The sequence below is a fragment of the Lolium perenne genome, chromosome 5, assembly GCF_019359855.2.
Source record: "Lolium perenne isolate Kyuss_39 chromosome 5, Kyuss_2.0, whole genome shotgun sequence".
NCBI classification, from domain to species: domain Eukaryota; kingdom Viridiplantae; phylum Streptophyta; class Magnoliopsida; order Poales; family Poaceae; genus Lolium; species Lolium perenne.
This window is the reverse complement of record NC_067248.2, coordinates 141,222,092-141,243,575: the sequence shown is the minus strand read 5'-3', so window position 1 is coordinate 141,243,575 and position 21,484 is coordinate 141,222,092. Positions and strand designations below refer to the sequence as shown.

General features: G+C 39.2%; 1 long non-coding RNA gene across 1 annotated transcript; it reads left to right on the top strand.

Moving 5' to 3' along the window:
• The first annotated feature begins 3,460 nt into the window (after positions 1–3,460).
• Positions 3,461–4,513, top strand: LOC127348752 (uncharacterized). Its single transcript, XR_007879922.2, has 2 exons — positions 3,461–3,542; positions 4,243–4,513. It is a non-coding gene; the product is annotated as an uncharacterized lncRNA (long non-coding RNA).
• Positions 4,514–21,484: the final 16,971 nt, after the last annotated feature.

Here is a 21,484-nt window from a genome sequence, read left to right as displayed (position 1 = left end):
AACTGGGGAACTCTGTCATCGTAGGTAGCCATTCTCCGAGGCAGTCCCGGTCATTGTGTGCATTGGATCCAGTTCAATGCCTCCATCATCCTTCACCCTAGCCACATCCTGTATGATGCACCTTTGAAAACCTTTTTCACGCCTTCGTCATGCAGAATGCCAAATGGAACTCACAATCTAATTGACTCATGGGTAAGCTAGGCAAGTTCGGTCCAAGGGGTTCCCATGGGCCCCTTGTGGCTGTACGTTTAGTCTTGGTTCCGAAGGCGAGAATCTCAGGTCCTAGTATCGGCGAGAAGGAGTCAAATCACCACATCCCCATGTGGCGACCCATCCAAGCCTTTAAGCATGTTTAATTATCATCACTGATTTTACCATGTCATCCTGTCTTACTAGGTTCATTCGCAGCTCTGATTCATCAACCGGATGGATCAGAATTCGTCAACTAAGCATATGGCTAAGCATATTCGATATAATGGCTCTAGCGATGCACACATTGCTCAAACCTACTCTTGCTGGGAGCAGTGGATCAGAGTATTAGGCTACAAGGATGGTAAATGCAACACACATAGGATAACTATAACTGCCGATAAAACATACTGGAAACGAATGCAATAGGTAGGAACCATAAGTAAAAGCATTTCGAAATCATAATATGAACCAGGCTAGGACTTGCCTTTGTCCCTGAAAAACCAATGTGGATCTTAGAAGATCCCATGCTTGACTTGTTCGTCGGTGGACAAGTATTGAGTTGCGTTGTTGTTGATCTTCATCATCTCGGGCGCTTGCTCTATCGATCGCAAAGAAGCAAACACCAAAAAGGTAGAACAACAATCAACACATTGCATTGATGCAACGCACATACAAGGATGATGACATAACATGTTAAAGGTATTGAAGTTAACCCTAAGACTCATCAATTTAATTGAGGTTCGACGAAATTAGGGTTAGCAGTTCCGGAGCCTCAAAGGGTTTGATTAAGTTCTTCCAAAACAACTAGGTTTTAAGTTGTTTAACAATGCATGATTTTGCAACCAAAATGTAGATCTCATTTTTATGAAAATTTTGATATATTATACATATTTTTCTGATTTAAAATGAATTACTTATGAATTTTACAAGTTTTATTCATTTTAAATCGTTTCTGAAAATTCCTGGAAAATAATTAAAAATCTGACAGACCTGGACCCACATGTCAGGGTTTTAATCATTTCCTAAGTATTTCTGGAAATATTAAAAATCTGACAGAGGGGCCCACATGTCAATGTATTTTCATTTACGGAAAAAAAGAAAAGAGCGGCGGGCCCCACGTCCGTCAACCACGGTGGCTGCCGCCGGTGACCATACCGGGCGGCGCTGTGGTGCTCGCCCGTTCACGCGAAGGGGCGCGTTGGATGCGCACGGGAAGGGCGCGTCGACTGGTGGTGGCGCCGCTTCCGGGGAGTCGCGGGAGCATGGCCGGTGATGACGTCTGGCAACGGAGGGCGCGGGCGCTCGTGGCGGCGATTGTACAGAGGACCAGAGGAGGAGGCGAGGGCACCGGGGGACTCGGAAGCTCACCCTGGTTGCGTTGGTGGAGACGACACCGCTGGAGAAGCTCGGGAACACCGGCGAACTTCGATGGAGGCGTCGGCCGGTGACGGGGAAGACGAGGTTGATTCGCGGTGCTGGGGCCTTCCTGGCTTGCGCGCTTCAGCGAGGAGGGGCGCCTCAACGTGGTGGAGCTCGTGAGCCACTCGCTGGTGCAGGGGGAGGCGAGGAACGCGGGGGCGGGCGATGGACAGTGAGCTACTGTGAGCCATTATGGGTAGGGTTTCGTGCAAAGAGAGGGAAAGCGGGAAGTGGCGCCCTAGGGTTCATCCGCGGCGGCCAGAGGGTAATTTTTAGGCGCCGGAGGGCGGCGGGCGACGATCCTGGCCGCCGGTACAATCGGGTGGCCGTGCGTGCGCTAGGCATCTGCTTGGATCGGCGGGGAAGATGGCGTTTTTGCCAATACCCCCTCGGGTTTTCCTGGGCTGAGGTGGGCTAAAGTTTGGGCTGCTACTGGGCCACTTGGGCTGTGCCAGAGAGAAGAGAGGGAAAAGGGGAGATGGGCTGCGCCCAAAACAGGTAGGTTTTCTTCTTCTTCTTTTTCTGAAATTTGTTTTTCAAACTCTTTTGCATTGTTTTGAAATGCACTTGAGGATTCAAATTCTCTAAACTTTTCAAAACATCCATGGACTTCTTAAGATAGGTTCCATGTAGTTTGACTTTGGAAGTTTTGAAATGCATTGAGCATTTGAAAACAAAGAGTGAAAGATTCAAACCAACATTAGGGTTTTCAAAATTAAATCCTGTATGCATTTTTCCTTGAAAAATATCATGATTCTCATGATGCACAAAACAACCCTAATCTAGGTTTAGCAAAAAGAGGGATGTTACATCACGACAACTTGAAAGATCAAAGGTGGCCAGGCGAGCAGCCAGCGACGGGAGGAGAGCGAGCACAGGAACAGAGAACCAAGCGGCGGGCGACTCAGCGCACGCGTGGAGTAACTTCTCGATGGCTCAACTAGCGACGCGAGAATTCTATGCATCAAGCGAAAGCCTCGTTTCCCAATTCCCACTTCCATTCTTTTGTTTGGATTAGGAAATCAACATATTTCAGGGGTAGTTAAACAAATGTTTGCATGTTTCGGGGCCCGGACCCCTGCTGGTCCCCCTACCTCTATCAATGCCTCGCCGGAAGTTAGAGGTGGTGGGAGCGGGAGATTATGAGAGTGGGGAGCGAGAAGACAATTTTTCCGTGTGGCTAGAATTACCCAAATCACCATCCTTCCCCCACCCCCACCCCCAACCCCGCGGCCAAGACGGAGAAAGAGTAGGTAGATGATGCTAGTACTATTTCTAGTTTTGGATAAGGTATGTTCTTTCCACCAAGTCGAAAAGCCCTTGCCACTTCCTTCAGTAATCAGCAACTCTTGACATTCCATATATGTATCCAAATAATTCTAAAATTTATTGTAAATAATGTAGAGTAGCCTATTATTTAGTCAAAATAGTAATTTTCATTAATTATGTATCAACACGAAGCGGACACTTTTCTGTATATCTATAGCACACCATGCAAATTTGTTCATAAGAATGGTTATACAAAAAATGAATTGGAAGCATTAAGAGAAAATGATTATGATTCTGTAACATTGTAGATGAACTATCCATAATCATAAAACCATTTGGCTCTCGATATGCTTTACACAACAACACATCTATAATATCTAAATAGGAGCAACCCATTAAGTTGAATTATCTTTACATGCAAGCATGCCACATCATTTTGACAGTTTGTAATTAGTTGTATGGCATGTCACTCAACTGCCACGTCAATCCGTTTCAGCTTAGTTTTAGGGTCATCCGTTTTAGTTTATTTGTAGGGTCAAATCTATCCGGCTGAGCCGTTCCTCTTCCTAATCTCAACTCCTCCACCATAAATACACCTAAATGATTGTGCAGCCGAAACCGAATAAGGGGAGTCCACCAGTCCTTGATCTCCATGAACGGAGGTACCTGAACAGTCTTCTTCCGCTTTTAAAAACCGGGATCGATTTGGCATTCTCCTCATCTTGGTGTCCAATGCTTTCTTTGCGCTGATGAATTTGCATCTCATCCCGACCTCCTAAACTCTATTGCCTTCTTCTACGCTTCTCCTTAATTTTTGATTCCACGAGGTTCTGCTCCGCTCAACACGGCTATGTCTTTCCCTGACATTGGATCGTCCTAACTCTAAGTAAAGATTCACCCGATTTATGATAGATACTGTACGGGTTAGGCCAGGAACTGTTGCTGCTTACTTACCTTTATGGTTCCATTTTTTTTTACTTCTAGATAGACTGCTTAATTCATGGTTCAGTTTTTAAATTGTTTTTTGGTCATAGATGCTACGTGTTCCCTACGATTGTTCAGAGTGCTGTCTCCTACCTCATGTTCAACCTCCCGTGCTTTCCTTTTATTGTGGTTCAATCAACAAGTGTTTTCTCCATTCATACTATTACATTTTTATTGCCCAAGTTTCTGATTATAGGTAAGCAAGAAACCCTATAGCATTGGTTTGCCTTTTTATATATTTACTTGCTCATAATTGTGATTTCTGGCGCAAAGACTTCACATGTTGGCATATTCTAAAATGATTAGCCTTGCAATTGTTTGATACTGTTTCTCATGCTAATTTTTAGATCAGTTAGTTACTAAGGTGGCTCACTGCAGATTCATGGCTTCATCCGTTCCGTTACAAGAAACCGATGGAGGAAGTATTACTATAATAATTTCAACAATTTGGGCGATTGTTCTCATGGTTTTCTGTTATTCTTTCACCACAAGCCAGAAAAAATTCAGTAGGGACCCTTTTACTTACTAACACATGAGCCATTTACTCTGAATTTATCTGGAAGGAACAATGATTGTATTTTACACAACTGACTCTGTTAAGCATGCACATTTTTTCAAGTTATATTTATACCATTTATTTTTCAGTGTATTTGTTGATGCCAACTTTTTCTCCATCTTATATTTATTTTCTTTCTCTAAAATACAAGATAATCCTACACTATTTGACATACACATGTCCCGCCGCAAGGCGCGGGGAATCATCTAGTTAAGAGGAAATGATTACATTACTTCTACAGCACATTGAGGATACATAGTCTTGACCACTACATCAATCAAATTCAATATCGCTGCGACAAATATAAGATTTTTTTTGGGGGGGGGGGGGGGGGAATAAGAAATCTTATTATGTGCTCCTTTGGTCTGTAATGGATCACTACATATAGATAGAGTTGAGGTTGACCTTTGATGCATTTGTATTACACTTCATTAGATCTCTCAGAAAACTTAGTGTTCACACTAAAACCATTAGATATTTCTATTATTTTTCATATAGGAAAGATATGTGGAAATATATCTTATCCGCGGGGTAAAATAATGCCATCAATCGAGGAGTAAATGTACTAGCTAGAGAATAGTATTTTTTCGGTAGTTCACGCTAAACTTTAATTAGCCTTGAAATGTGGATGTCTCTAGTAAGTACTCCTTAGGTGAGATGAAATATATGCCATGTTTCTTTCAATGGAGAATGAAGACCTCCCGGGCGAGTCAGTAGCCCACACATTTGAAAGACTATAGGAGCAAGTATAGTAATACTAGTCATAGCGAGGGTATCATATGTACTGCTAATATCATACAATCCATAAATGCAAAAAGGTGAATATGGTATCATAGATAGATACTATAGCATAGCAGGTAGAACTAGAAAAATTAATGTCAAATAGATCTTGTACACAAATTTTCATTAAGAGTCTACAATTCAAAACATATAATGAGACTATGTTAGTACTACATGATACCATGCTTTACAAATATATTATCATACACTAGTATCTTATGCATGATACTAGTATATGATACTACACATATGACTAGACTAATAATATTCACAATGGGGGTATCTATGCATGCAAAAAGCTAATGTGTCGCTATAGTTAATGATGAGAGAGACTATATCATAGTGATATCATGGGTAGATATTGTTTCATAGCACATTGAACTAGAAAAATTAATATCAAATACATATGTACATAATGTTACATGGATATTCTAAAAATCAATAAATGTAAGAAGCATATGATACTACTATATGATTTCAAGCATTGTATCATATGTCATATACATGATACTGATACTACCCACTATGAATAGTCTAAGGTGATTACACATGTTAGGATATTAAATAATATATTTTTGCTCAATCGTAACAGACAGAAGAGGACAAAGAAGAGAATCAAGTTGTAGATTAAAAGTTGACAGCAAAACATGCTCCAAGACACTTTGTGATAGTATAATTTGTCATGTATTAATAAAGTAGTATATTCTTATAGCATCATATTATACATGTTGGCTATTGAACTGACTATATGTGATGTGGAAATTGCAGAGTCTACTATTGTTCTTTCCTTACATGGCCATGCATGCACTTAGTTCGAGATGAGAAAATTTAGGTCGCGCAAGAGTGATAGTTTTGGTGACACCTAGCATGGTTATTTAAGCTCTTACACTTAGTTCGAGATGAGAAATTTTGGCATGCCTAAAAACCGGCTCAGGGTTCTCTATGCTAGGAATCGATACCACCATCAGTACAGTCTCTCATGGCCTTATGTGTGCTTCTGGAGACTTGAGCCACATCGATATTTCTGCCATTAGACATTCGTGCTCTCGACATAAGGGTCTCTCCCTCGATAACAGCTAAGATGACAACTAGGCCTTCGTGGAGGGATCTATGGTCATGAAAATACAGCAACTATCATGAACAACATCACCTACTTAACACATACTGTATGGTCTCACCATATTATCTGTAAACTTAAAAATTGTTGTCTTCTTATAAATAAAACTAACCTCTTGACCCGTGATTTGTGATACTAGATTTAATAAACATTTTATGTAGGGTATTTTTTCTCTGGAAGATATTTTTGATATGGTTAACTATGAAATTAATAGAACCAAAACTTTAGGCCTTGTAGGAATGTACTTGCACAGCTACACTTTGGTAGACACTGGTGTTTATAGAGACCGTAAATATAATAGATTGATAGCGATGGGGTCTTTGTCTCGTTATGTTTAACACATAGACTTTTCTAATGATATCAACTTTTCTTCTTACACTGTCATTTCTCTTAGGTGTATTCCTATTAATAAACATTTGATGATTTATTCTATTAAAAATCAGTCGAGATATTAAAAGATCATACTTTCTTTATTCTTGTCTTTGTTCACCTGAATTCTCTTTGGGTACATATCAGTAGTCTTTTCATATAATGTTCTTGTCTAAATAATTCCAAGAAAGATCACATTTTAATGGACATTGAGAAACTATTATCAATATATAATAACGAAAAATACCCTATTTATATCTTTTTTATTTCTAATTCTTTGGTGTTTGGGTTGACATATATTTCCGAAGCACAACTTAAGTTCCCTTTCATAAAATTTACATGATTTCTTTGCTTACAACTTTTTTCTAAGACATCCTCCCTTCAATACCCACATCATATATTTTCTTTATTATAATTTTGTGTTTTTTTTGCTTATTTTTCTTTAGAAATGTATTGTCCACTAGTAACTAAATCTAGTTTATTTCGGGAGGTCCCAATCTTGAAGCTAATTTCTAGCATATTTGGGTGGAGGGCATCATATAACTGAGTGGGTTTGGTTCCTAACACTTCTAAATGTATGGTCATGTTTATTATATTCAAATGACTTTTTCTATAAGTTTTTCTAAAAATTGTAGGTATAACGTATATTTCATGAAAATTTATGAAACCCTCTTCAACATGGTACCAACTTATGGCTTGTTCTTTCTGATTTTGTCCATGCTTTTCTTTTTTTCTTTTCTACATTGCTGCTTATATATTTTTACATAGCTAAAATTAATAGTTGACATAATCTATACTTTAATTCTATACACTACACCCACCACTCCTTTTCTCTTAATATTTTTTAGACACATTGTTTGGACACATGCACATTGGAACATCACATGCTTTTATGTACGCCTTGCACCCACCTTGGCACATACATATATTCATTGGTTCATCCAACTCTGGAATTTCATGGTTGATTCCGGTCGCTGTGAACTATGCTATTGATCATTGATTTGACCATATCTTCACTCGTATTTATTCTATTCTTGTATGTATCTTTTTTATGTAATTCACTCATGTGTGCATGCTTGTTTGCACCTCTAAGTTATGCATAATGAGAGATCCGATACATACTACATTGTCATTGTACCTTCAGGACCATAAATACAAGCTACATAATTCTAAAAGAAATAAAATATTCATTATTTGTCTTTTTTATTTTTCTTCATGTATGTGAATTAAATTTATAATAACAACTTATGTGCTTTGTTTCTAAAGTACATAAAATCATTTGATAATTCCTATTTACATTTTAAATACAAAATATACAATAAAAAACCATTTAAAAATTGCATGTGCCTCAGGAAAAGGTCATATATTATATTTATAAATTTAATTCACTTACTTGATTCAAACTAAACAAAAAAAAACAAATGAATAATTTGATTTCTAGTGAAAAATATGTAGCATGTTTGATGGGGGGGGGGGGGGGGGGCGGGACAAGGACAATGTTGAATGTATATCTCAACATGCAAACCACTTAGAGGTGCAAAAATGCATACCAAGGAGATATGCATGAGATCGAAATGCAAAAAAAAGACATTGCCGTACAAGAATAGAACAAACTAATAAGAGTGAAGGTATACCAAAATTAATGATCACTAGGAATGTTTACGACGGCCAGAATCAACATGAAATGGTAGATTTGGAAAACAAAAAAGAATGTACATATGTGCCAAGGAGATGCAAGGCATGCATAACATCATGAATGGATAATATGATTATTGATTCCAATGTGTACGTGGGCAAGGAAGATAAAACATATTATGTGTGTGGTATAAAAATTCAGATTTACACATCATGCAAAATAATTATTTCAGTTATGCAAAAAAAAAGTAGTAGCATAAAACGAGATGGACACAATCACAAAGAGCAATCCATGAGGTAGTGAGTGAAAGCGAGTTATAGAAATTTTTAAGGAGTATATGTACATCATACCTACAATAATTTTCTAGGAAAACTTATAGGAAAAATCATGTGAGTATAATAAATAAGAAGCTAAATTTGAGACTTAGAAGTCCTCAACCCACACATTTAGATTATACCCTCCAACCATAAGTCTAGAAATTAACTTGAAGTTCAAGTATTCCACCCAAGAAATCTACACTTACTTTCTAGAATATACTTGCATTGTTATAGATAGGCATAAAAATAAGTAAAAAAACTAACACTCATAATAAAGAAAAGCTATCATGATATTAATTTAGAAAGGATGTATAGGGAAAAAGCAGTAACAAAAATAAACCATGTTAAACTTATAGGAAAAATAAGATATTTCGGATGCACACAACCAAAAAATAATAAGAACAAAAAATAAAATAAAAAAATGCTATAGTGATCTTGTAGGTGCAGCACATCCACCACCCAGATAACACCTAAAGTCCAAATTCTCTAAAAACTACACATTCAAGAAGGAAACAGAGCATAAGCGCTGTCGTCGTCAGATCCTATATCTCTCTTCGTTCATGGGAACATGCTGCCCTATGGTAACTTCCTGTGATGTGCGAGAGAAATCTTGGTTGTGAGAGAGAAAATCATTTGTGGCACAAATTGCTGGGCAACATGCCGAATGTGGGAGACGGTGGAGCTATCTCTTCATGTTGCTCCCCTCGGGAAAGCTTTCTTCGTTCTCGGCACCATCGGTGTTCCTTGTTTGGCTCTCCCCTAGTGCTTCTCGTCGGTTTGTGAGCAATGTTGTTTGATTCCTAGTGGTGGTCGGTTACTGGTGGCATTGCCTGCGACAGTGAAGCTGCCTCAACGGTTCCGGTGGTTGTTGGTTCGCCCGTGTTAGGATGAGCACCGGCCCGATAAAGTAATAAGTCTAACATTTGCTCATCTTTAGCGTAGTCTTCGTAATAGTCATGTCGGCTGTTTCGCATTTGGTTTTAGCTCCCTCGGCAGGCCTTTATCTTGTGTGAACGTGTGCGGTTCTACCTTGTAAGCCGGGTTCAACACCTTGTATCTGTTTCATTTTTAAAGATGTTATTAATTTAATATCAGGGTTTTGGGCTTTTATCTAAAACTAGGAAAAATGCCCGTGCGTTGCATCGGGAGAGAAAAATGTTTGTCATGGAGATGCACATTCGTCCACTCCTACAACGTCGTTCCTTCAAATTCGAGTAAGTCGACGGGTTAGGGAAATTTTGGATGTAGGCCGCACAATCCAAATTCTGCCCCGAAATCAATCTACCCGTTTAAGTATTAAAAAGATGATTAAAATAAGCAATCTAAACCAACCCCTGGAATTGCCATTGAAAAAAATGCTACTCCATCCGGTTCAAAATAATAAAGTAATATGTGTAGAGTACACACATTTCTTTGTTACTTAAGGAAGAAATAGCGGCCATCCTCTCTAGTCGGTGTATGCACAATAGGGGCGCAATAGCGTGGCAAACCTTTTTTCATTTTTGTTCATTTCAGCATTTTTTTGTACATAAATAAAGTAAAATTTTAGAAAAAAAAAAGTAGTTAGGTGTGTCATTATTTAGAATCAAGAAGATTTAGCTCCAATGGATTTCAGGAAACGGAGCTTCTTGTTACCCGTAAAAAGAAAGTTAACAATCTCTTTTAGAAACAATAAATTTGCCACGAAATGGTACACTAATTGGATGTGGATCATAGGGAAAGATGTGATGCACGAAACCATGAAATTCTCTCCAAATTATTAGCATGCTTGTACAGCTCAATGACACCACCGGTGGACAGCCACATATACCACCAAAATTCAGACAGAAAGACCTCGCGCATCTCTGTCACAGTGTTCGTCGCCGATTGGAAAGTCATCGTCACCACACAGGAGAAAATTGAAGCATTCCTGTTTAGCTACTAAAAAACATAAATGAATACATATAAGTTTAAAATTGGATGGAAGTACGTCTATTTAGAAAGGAAAATGTATAAAATTGTGGTTACTTTATTACTGAAACAGGTCAAACTCACCAGATTAAAGAAACTTCCAAATAACTTGGCATATAGGTAGATGGATACCAATAAACATTATATTGCAGTATCGTATATATCTATATGATTAACAAAACTCCCCTCAACACAAGATTGCTTGTTTCATGGTTGTGTCATCTCAACTCTTAGAATTTCGTCTTTTTTTAACGCGCCAATGCACCTCTGATTGTTCAGAGTTCAGATGCATATCCTTTAACTTGCAATTTCATACGCAGCAAACCAATGCTAAATTCAATGTAAAATATACTAATCCAGAGAGATCAGACTGACAAGTACTGAATGATATGTCATATTTGGATAAGTGCCCCGCCGCCCACGGTGGACTGACTTACCACACTCCAGTTGATCACTCCCAACAAAATAAAAACTGAGTACGCTTTGAATCACCTAAGCTCTTGCTATCAAGAAAAATCACCACCAAACATATATAAAACGCTGATTTATTATTTCTAACTGGAGTTTTTCACGTGAACCATTTCGTGTACCATTTCGTGATAAATAATTGGAGTTTTTCACGTGAAATGGTACATATATAAAACTTCAGTCCTGAACGAAACATCAATTACTCCAGCTTAGTCACCAAGTTTTTCACGTGAATTTTTCTGGCGTGAGACCAGGTGCTTTGTGACCATAAATATTCAGTATTATTCCGTTCTTATTCTGTGTATAGAACACCATTTTTATTTCCATCATGTTTGAAATAACATATTTTTTGCATCACATTTAGAGCAAGATTGTTATTTTCATCACGTTTGGAACAATATTCTCTGACAATAAGGAGGATTTGGCTAAGAAAGTACAATTGTCTTCTGTGGCACAAGTAAGGTCGTAGCCTGGCATCTATGCATTGTCAGAAATTAGTTAATGTGTGGTACTATAAGGCTTATATTTTTTGAAAAGTCAAACGACGTAAAGTTTGACCAAACTTTTTAGAAGAATCTATGAACAAATATGATATTTTGAGGATACCATATAAAAATATATTTCATTATCTATCTAATGATATTGATTTTGTACTTTTCATGTTAATGATTTTTGATAAATCCTTGGTCAAACTTGACATAGTTTGACTTTCTGAAAAATATATAGGCCTTAAGCCTTGGGATGGAGGTAGTACTGCAGAGAATATTGTTCCAAAGTGCGGAAATAAAATGGTGTCTCAACCCTTATTCGCATGTTTTGGTAGAGGGATTGGCATCTTTGCAAAAATCTGTTTTCCAAAAGCTATGATATACTCACTCAGTCCAAGAAAATTACTTATGGAATCACATTTAATTTCCGTCCCATCTAAAACAACATTTTATTTAAATCTCAAGATTTGAATTTGAAAACTCCAAAAAGTACGGAACTGGTGACTGAAAGCTGTTTTTGCCATTATTGTTCTTTGAATTTGGAAGAACCTATGGTAGCATGTGGTTTCCTTTGTCATGCTGCAACTATGCATGCATGCACCTGTGCATGGCCGTCCTTGAGCCAACCCACATGTGCGCTAAGAGAGGTTTAAGACTATGCTTAGTTATCCACCGTTCAAACATGTTTTATGGCATCCAATGGTGCCGATGGAGATGGGTACCTACATCTATGGGTATTCACTTAATTTCCTCTTACTTAACGTCCGCGTCTTTACTTCTAGCAAATCTTCACAGCTCTTTTTCATATGATGCACTCCATACTTTTTTGGGTAAATCGATGCATGCTACATTTATCAGTTGCCAATGCAGCAAGTAAATCTTCAAAAAAAAAATCTTCCAATTTCTGAAAAATGCAGCTAGTAAATCCAAAGAATTTTCATGACAACATGCAGCCAGCATATATATATTTGGCTTACATGAACGGCAACACAACTATTTGTTACCTACTTGAGTTGTGCTTGGGGTCTTGATTCTTGAAAGAAACTGAAATATAAAAAACCTTTGGAGGTTATGAAATAAAATAATAGCTCAAAACAGCTGGATAATGCACTCTTCACAGTTACGCCAAATATTTTAGTTCATAACCATTTCATCAAGAACACCGACTGGTGAGCAGAGGCTGAGAGTACAAACATGAGCCAACATTTACTTCGACCCTTGCAAACATTTAACATGAGTGTTACGCTGTCCCATAGAGCTAAGAGAAAAATAGGCAGTGCTTAAGAATGGCTTATATTAATTAATAATCTGATGTGTTTCTTATTTTGGTATCTTGCATAGAATGCTTAATTTAATTGCAGTAAGACATTTCTTGCGGTTTCCAGTCAATAATTTGTGAACTGTAATCCGCCATGTACATGCTTCATCGTTCTGATATAGGAAATTAGATAGCACAGTTCGACATAAATCCAGAAGATCAACCAATAGGCATGCATCGTGGGAAGGTAAAAGGAATATTCAGTTATTCACACATTATGAACATAGTTATATCAGACATGGAACAAATAATCAACCATGGCGTGTGATATTGCTTCACTGTAAGTTTTTATACTAGCATTACCTCACTGTAAGTAGCAAGACATGATTGAGGATTTGGAATCAGGAAGTAGCTGCTACGGAAAGGGGATTGAAACATCAGCTGAATGTCGTTTCAATAATCCCCTCACTGGGAGAAGAACAGGGAGGAAAGTGAAGGGCCGAGAAGGGGAGATGAAGAGACATGGAGGCGGGTGTCGACCATAGTGGAATAGGAGGAGACGAATTGTGAGGATGGTACTGGAGGAGATGAATGATCTATGAATAAGATGACGCACTACAGCAAATATAAATGGCAATTTAAGAGCCTCCCTTACACACCGGTTATATCACCAAAACATTTTATGATTACCACTGATAAAGAAACTAAAGAACAGATTTTTATTTTCTATAATGTGGCAGACGCTGAGGCAGATAGGCTACATGTTAAGAGAAATATGTTAGTGAAGATGATCTACTTAGTTATACTAGATATTTGTTAGGCAATGTAGAATTTCTCAACAAGTAGACCGTCATGTGGGTAACTCAATCTTTTCAAAATACAAATCTTATTATTAGAACTTAATATAGATATTCATTCATATTTGAAAGCAAAATACTTGTTTGTCTTAGCAGTATCCTGATCTCCACAATATTCATACTAAGAGAAGTAAAGATGATTTTGTTTTCCATGGTTCAGAGGTTTATGGACAATGTTTCCAAATAAATTGACATTGTTTTCATATATTTTATAGTTTTTGTGAAGTGCGAACACTATTTCATTTTTCTTTCTCGCATAAGTTTTTTTTATACAGAGGATCTGCTCTAATATTATGCCTTTACGTACCTTTCTTAATTTAAGTTGATTTTGAAACTGCATGGAAGCCGGAGCACACAAACTGATCATGTGCCAAATTGGGCCTTGTTCTTTGGGTGCCATTGAAAAGCATCATATCTCAGTTTAAAAGCACCCCTACATAATAGAAAATGGAAAGATAAAACATAAATTTCCCAAAAGATAAAGGTTCTCTCGTCCATCTCCAGTTTGTTCTCATAAGGGTGAAAACCGCACAGGGGAGTATGCGGGAACAGATGCACGGTCTAAAAAGCGATTTTAGGTAAGCAAAAATTGTATTGAACTCGGAATTCGATCCAATCTCACTGGGGCAATTAGAGCTTTGCCGGAGCAGAAAAACCCTAACAAGAGGGTGCGGGTTCTTATAATATATGTACCAATTCAACATAAAAAACTTCAAAAAAGAAAGGTACCAACTTTAGCTGCTCGCTAACCGTATTGTGAAATAGTCTATCTAACCGCCACATTCCGGTGGTCGAAAAGAGGGTCTAGTAATTATTATGACATCTACAAATCAACGTCAAGAAACTATCAAAAATCAAGCTTGCAATGATCCACATAAACTTGGCTTCATTCTTGGCTAGAGGGAAGTGATTAACTACGACACAGAGTTCCAATACGACACTAATGTAAGAGTCTCCTAATTATAAAATATCGTTAACCGATGTAACTGGTCATGTTAGTACAGTATCTTGTGAATGCATTTTGAATTCTTGTTCTGCTTGAGCATCTGATATACATGTGGTATGGGTTGACGTCAGAAAAGAGGAAAAAGGATGCGGTTTTGGCCTAGTCAGGTTTTATAATGGAAACGGCTCACGGAATGAAATTTATTTACCAATGAAACCAGCTAGAAAATTAAAAAAAAACTTAGGTCCGTAAAAATCTGAAAGTCAAGGAAAATGCAGATTATCTGTGTTTTCTATTTAGATTTTTTAGGTTAAGTGAGTAACTGACCAGGAGTAGTCGGTTTTACGCGGCAGAACCAACTCAAACCTTGTCCCTAGGATTTGGAAAAATTGCGAGGTTCAAGATTCTTCACGGTCCGTTTTCCCGGCTGACCGGACTGGATACTGCACGGTTCGAATAAGTTTGTGCTCAAAACGAACTAAAATATTATCACAGCCGGTTAGTCCTATAATTAAAACCCTCTCTGCTTAAAATACCCAAGTATGATTCAGAAGTGGCTGACATAATCATGCACTATCAGAGTATGTCGCTTCTAGTCAGATGTGAAAATCAACTCAGCGCTGTGTACTAGACCAAGATGTAATATTCAGTTCGGTACAAGTGGAAACCTATGCTTAATTTTAACACTTGTATTGATGCAGTATAATAATTTATACTATCTAAATCCATTATTTAACGATCTATATTTGCACTATATTATGTGTAGCTTTCACCAATGTTACTCTATTATTAGCAATGACCTACTGTTCAGATACATGGGCATCCCTTGACAAAATATTTCATATTAAGGTCTAATAGTACAAACCCACGATATTAATTAAGACAATATTGTCAGGTTGTTTAAGAATGCGGAACCATAAAAATAAGAGAGTATAATGCAAATAGTAACATAATTCATGCTCTAACTTTAACAATTGCCCTTGACAAAGAAACAAAGAAAAACAGCGGCACACCACTGCTCACATTTTATGGGAAACACAAACATAGTAGCTATATCATCTGATAGTCCACATAGATCTTATTTAAAGAAAACAGTGCCAAGATATGTTGAGGATGGTCTTGAATCTGTGCATCCTCCTGATTCTTCAGTTCTCCTGCAACAACAAAACGTGATGAGTAATACAATATAACGTAACTAAGTAGACTAATTAATAAGGCATTCCATGTTACCTTCATGCTTGCTGCATCTGCAGAAGAAGCTTCGATTTTGTTAACAATTTCTTCTTCTACAAGCAGATAGAAATGATAAGCAAAATTTTCTGGTAAGCACTATATACTAGCTGGTCGTCAGTCGTCACTCATATGTGTAGTTCTGTGGTACACTCATTGTTACACTGGTACGTATACCTTTTAAGAAGTGGCTTGCAACATTTCCAGTTTCTTCAATTTCTTTTTGTTTTTCTGCAAAAGTTGGACAAAAAATCTTAGAGGAAGTATGTGTTAATAAACTCAACATCCTGCTGTATGAGCAAAAAATATAATGTGTTACTTTGTTGTAAGTTCCTCGCAATTTACAGTATTCCACAACACATATATCTGATTAATTTTCTTATCCATTATCAGAGGAAGTTGATAATTAGCAAAACTAGATTTTATTTAGCTAAATTCCAGCAAGCAGTGGATTCGGAATTGAGAACGTTTTACAAAAAATAAGTCACGTATCTATTGATATTACACAGCTTGGGCAAACATATATTGCACTGTGTATTTCAGCACAAACTAATAAAGCAACTATCTCACCTGGCAACATGAATATCATCAAGCATTGCATTTGCACAAGCTTCAGATACTGATACAACACATACAAATAATGCAATAACATACATATGGGGATCTAGTATTCGTATTTAATCCATTATCAAAATAACATCACAGGGTAAGGTTAACTGAAAAAATGGGTCGATAATTGTGTGGCAGAATTAAGGAGGGTCGATAATATATGTGCATCTTGTAAAGGCATATGGACAATATACCTTCTTTCATGATGCCTGGGATATCTCTAGTCGTATTAGACTGTTCTTCTCCTGTACCAATAAATAATACGATAAGCCAACCAGTGTTTTTTTCTTCTACATCCTATTACTCATACACTACATGCTACGATATATTTTATATACCTCCTTCGAAGTTCCTTGAATCACTACCAATGTCCTTTGCAAGATATGCAGGGATTGCTGAACCAAAAAAAAGGTATACATATTTGTAAGACATCTGTGACAAACTAGCTACTGTATCACCTTCAAGGTAAATACTTTAACGTAAACAAGACATCAAAAAATTAATCACCTGGGATCTTAGTATACTCCACCATCGGTATTGGTGCTGATGAGCCGTCTCCCTACAAATAGGATCGTGAAAACCGTGTAACAGAATAGTGAACTGATGTAGTTTGTTTTTAGACGAGAAATTATTTCATATAGGGGCTAATAATTATATTATTCAATACAAAAACCATGCAATTAATCTAACCTTCCTTATGTTCAGAGGTCTTGGACAAGGTTTATTTTCGTTGTCACCAAGTCCAAAAGCTTTTGCCACTGCTTGCATCGACCTGTAAGTCTTGTTGTTGTATGTATCCCTGTATTTCTGAATAAATATGAAATAAAATGAGTCTAGCTTAATATTTCACAAAAAATAATGAAACTTCCCATCAAACTATATATCGACAACTAGTGGAAACTTGTATAGATCCATAGCAAGATAGAAAAAGAACAGACCTTGTCAATTGTTCCTTTAGACCGTCTGTATTCGATAACATGAAACCATGGTGGTAAATTTTTCGGGTCAATTGTTGGTTTCCTCCCCATATTCTTGATCTAGAAATTTCGAAGCAGCGGGATTGAAATTGGATATGTTCTCTCACCTAGCTGGTCTAGAATGACCAATATATATAGGGATGGCGTATTAATTACGAATTTATAGCGGTTGATTAAAACGGTAAACGAATTAGTGTTAAGTTAAATCCAGCATATCTTGCCATTAATATGGGATATCTAGAAAAGATATTTGGAAATCTATATTATTGGTTGCCAAAACAATGCAATTAATTGAGGTGTAAATGCCTTATATCTGGATATGATATGCTTATTTGCAAAAGGCACACGAATCTATTAATAACCATCAATATTAGTACATAGAGCTTTAAAAGTAACAAAATTACAAATACGTCCTTGGACCATCTAGCGAAGACTACAAGCACTAGAGAGAGCCAAAGGAGCACCAACTTCCTCTTTCCTTCCACACCATAGGTGGGCAAAGCTTGTCATAAATCATAATAGAGCTTGTTGGAGTAGACCCTCCCACACTAGAGTTGGGCAAAGCTTGGTGTAATAGAGATTGTTGTAGTAGACATGCTAGAAGTCATCGAGATAAATTTCCAAAGGACCAACGCACTACAGAAGCAACCAACAGAAAGATGGGAACTATAAACCGGAACACCAACTGACATCGGTCGGATCCAAGGAGATCCTCCGGGAAGATGACTCTACACGTCCTCCGTCGTCTTTAGGGCGCACTGCCAGGACAGGGATAGGGCACAAAGGACCTTATTCGAACTTTAGGACGTCCACGCCGCCTCACCTTCCAGAGAGAGACACCGCAAATACCTAAGAAACAAGAATAGGACCCCCCCCCCCCCCCCCGCTGGCGATAAGCCATGGTCCGAGCACCTCCAAGGTCCCATGGGCACTGGAGATAAGGATAGACCGACGGCATCGCCGACAAGGGGGACACAAAACCATAGATTGGTTCTTGGAGAGCCCATCTCTCCCTCCTAGGAATGTACCGGCTCGTTCCCGATCTAGATTGACATGATTTTGTTTGTACAATTCACATTATATACTAAGAACGCTTCTCAATGTGGACTCTTGGTAATAGTCTACCGCGATATGTGAAATCGGTAGCGTGTTTCTTTCCATATATCGCAGATGACAATATCCAATATTAGGCCAGTCCCCACACATTTAGGATGATATAGCGGGCATCTGGCAGTACGCATATGTGTGCATATGACACTCTCTCATAGTTCGGGGGTAACAAGCGGCGTTAGGTCGAGCTTGACTATCAACAGCGACACCATCGGGAGGATACACTATCTACTAGTAACATCTCCATCTCCATCTCTATCTTCACTATTTATAATTCCTATCTTTACCATTTATAAGAGCAAACTTGGCTGGAAAACAAGATCTCTCCAAAATTCGCGCTCCTTTCCATCGGAGTCTGTCATGCTGTCCCACACATAGACTGGTTAGAGTGCAGGTTATTTTGAGAACTTGTGGTGGTCGGAAGCACAAAATTATTTCGCAATCTTGAAGCAAAATAATAACGGGTGTGATAAGCCCGGGACGCGAACGATAGGGTGGAGCGGAATCACTGCGTTCGAAAAAACGGCCTCACGCCGTCCATAACGCTATGCCCCTTGGAGGCGATGGCCCTTGTCTCGCTGCTGCCTCCTCCACAGTACCGCCGGCTAACCTGTGACGCTGCCTGCCCCACGCGACGGCACCTGACCTGCGCCCATGCCGTCGTGCTTCCTGAAGCGCCTCCTCGATCGACGATAGAGCCGTCCGGATCGCTGTGAGGTCAACCGCCATCGAGTCCATGTCCGTCCTTCGCAACCCCAAATCACTTCCGACGACCATCTACAGCCTCCACAGTGACCACCATCCACACACCCCCTGTCATTGGAGATGCGTGATCGTCCACAGCCGGTCCGCTGCGAGGCATCGAGAGAGCCGGACGGAGGACACCTGTGTGTCAGGAAGCCGGCGAGGCGGCCGTCGCCAGCAAGAGCGAGTTGTCGAGGAAGTGTGCCGGGCGAGTGTGTCCCTCCTGGCCGCATGTCCGGTTAGTCTTGCTTCGACTCTTTTCCTTGCACTTTGTTCTCAATTTAGGCTGTCATGGCTTGTGCATCCTTCGCCCTGTGATGGCAGCTTGTATGCTCTTCGGCGGTACCAGCGCGGATTCCGGTTATACCTCCTCAGGAGTCCCTAAACCCAAAGGTGTGATGACTTGGCTCTTCAAAACGATTCATCTGAATCAAATATTGAGGTATAGTTCTCACGTTTTCATTGCAGAAACCTGTGTCTTGCCAATTCCCCTAGTTCAGCAACTACAAATACACCATTCTGCCAGCTGCAATAGTACGATGGGAGTTGTGGGGGAGGGCAACGTGCGCATCTTCCATGAAGCCCACTCTTCAGTGCCGATGGTGCTCTTCACCTCCTCCGCGTCGCCGACAAGGCAGCCGGTTGGGAGCTGGCTGGGGCGAAGATCGCCGTGCCACGAGAGTAGGCTTTAGGCCGGTAGTTTTGTAGATTGTAACATGTCGTTGTGCGTTTTGTAATTTGCTGTTTGCCTTTGGGCATATGTTGTAGCTTGAACTTCCTCTATTAATATATCGAGCAGCTCATTTGCCCAATTCTCAAAAATGGAACTACAAGTAAGAAAATGATTGTTTAGCATGGTTGGGGGGGGGGGGGGGGGGGGGGGACCCTCTTATTTTGTGGTTGAGGACGGACAGTGAAATGGATGCAACTACTATGTTATCTTCTGTGAAATTTGGTTATATAAATCAATGATAGAGATCTTGTGTTGCACGTGCACATTTGCTAGTGTAGATAAAACTTATAACTATCTTGCCACCTCCAACGATTACCAGTGTATAGTTGGCAATTACAAAGTAATATAAGTTCACTAGATAAAGAAAACAGTTCTTTTGAATTTTTAAACTGAAAAAAAATGAAAGTATGTGTAGGACAAATTCAAAATGCTTCTTATAGAGAAAAGTGTACTGCTATTCATGGATTCACATGACCTATCTCTCATAAACATGGTGGAGCACAAAGCAAACAAAAAATACTATAGTCTCTGGCACGGCAATCAAGGAGATCGTCTGGCAATATTGTTTCAGTGCATGTCGGTAGAGAACATATGATCAAACATTCATGCAGCATGATAGTAGGTAAGAACCTGTGAGTCGGATAGACGATTCACACCCGGGATGTGTCTAGGGGCTACAAGGTCATTCAAAGGAACATAGAAATATCTTGGTGGACTGATGGGTCAAAATAAGTCCACAAAAAATCATGAAGAGGACACACTTGAGCAGCGCACACACATTTCAAGCAACATGGGGCATAACATAGGTTCAACACCCAAGCTAAAATACACCCACCGATACGAAGACCGTGCCGGCTGGCAGGATCACTGTCCCTCATTTGGAAGTTCTGTATTTCCCTGCAGATTAAACAACCCTTCCTAAGCACGCGTACCGCTTTCTTGGTGGACATCCTTTTGACCATGCACTTGCCCCGGACGGCATGCATTGTGAAACATATCATCTTCCATACCAAAATGTAAGCATCTAAAAGATGACAATGTCTCGACCACGGCCGCGGCAGGAGAGAGGCAACATGATCTATGCCACGAGAGTCTCATATGACTAAAATGGTAGGTGAATGAGGTAACCACAGTGGAGACAATAGATATATTTGCTCGGTTGGAGGGTGATGTTGTGGGTAGGCCTTCCGGTCGGAAAGTCTGGGAAGCAAGGGAGGAGATAAATACACATACAATTGCATCACAGGCAAGCAACGGAGGCTCTCTCCAAGTGTTAGCAAATTCCTAAAGCAGCGTCATGCCCTCGACCACGAAAGACGGCCTAGGAAGAAGATGCCGCATGTACTCCTCGTGACATGGTAGCAGCGATGAGAGGGGGAAGAGAGAGATACGTACGGATTCAAGGGACACGAGCAAACCAAGCCATGGGTATGTCAAGAGGTGCATGGAGCGCCATCAACCCCCTCTACCAAGAC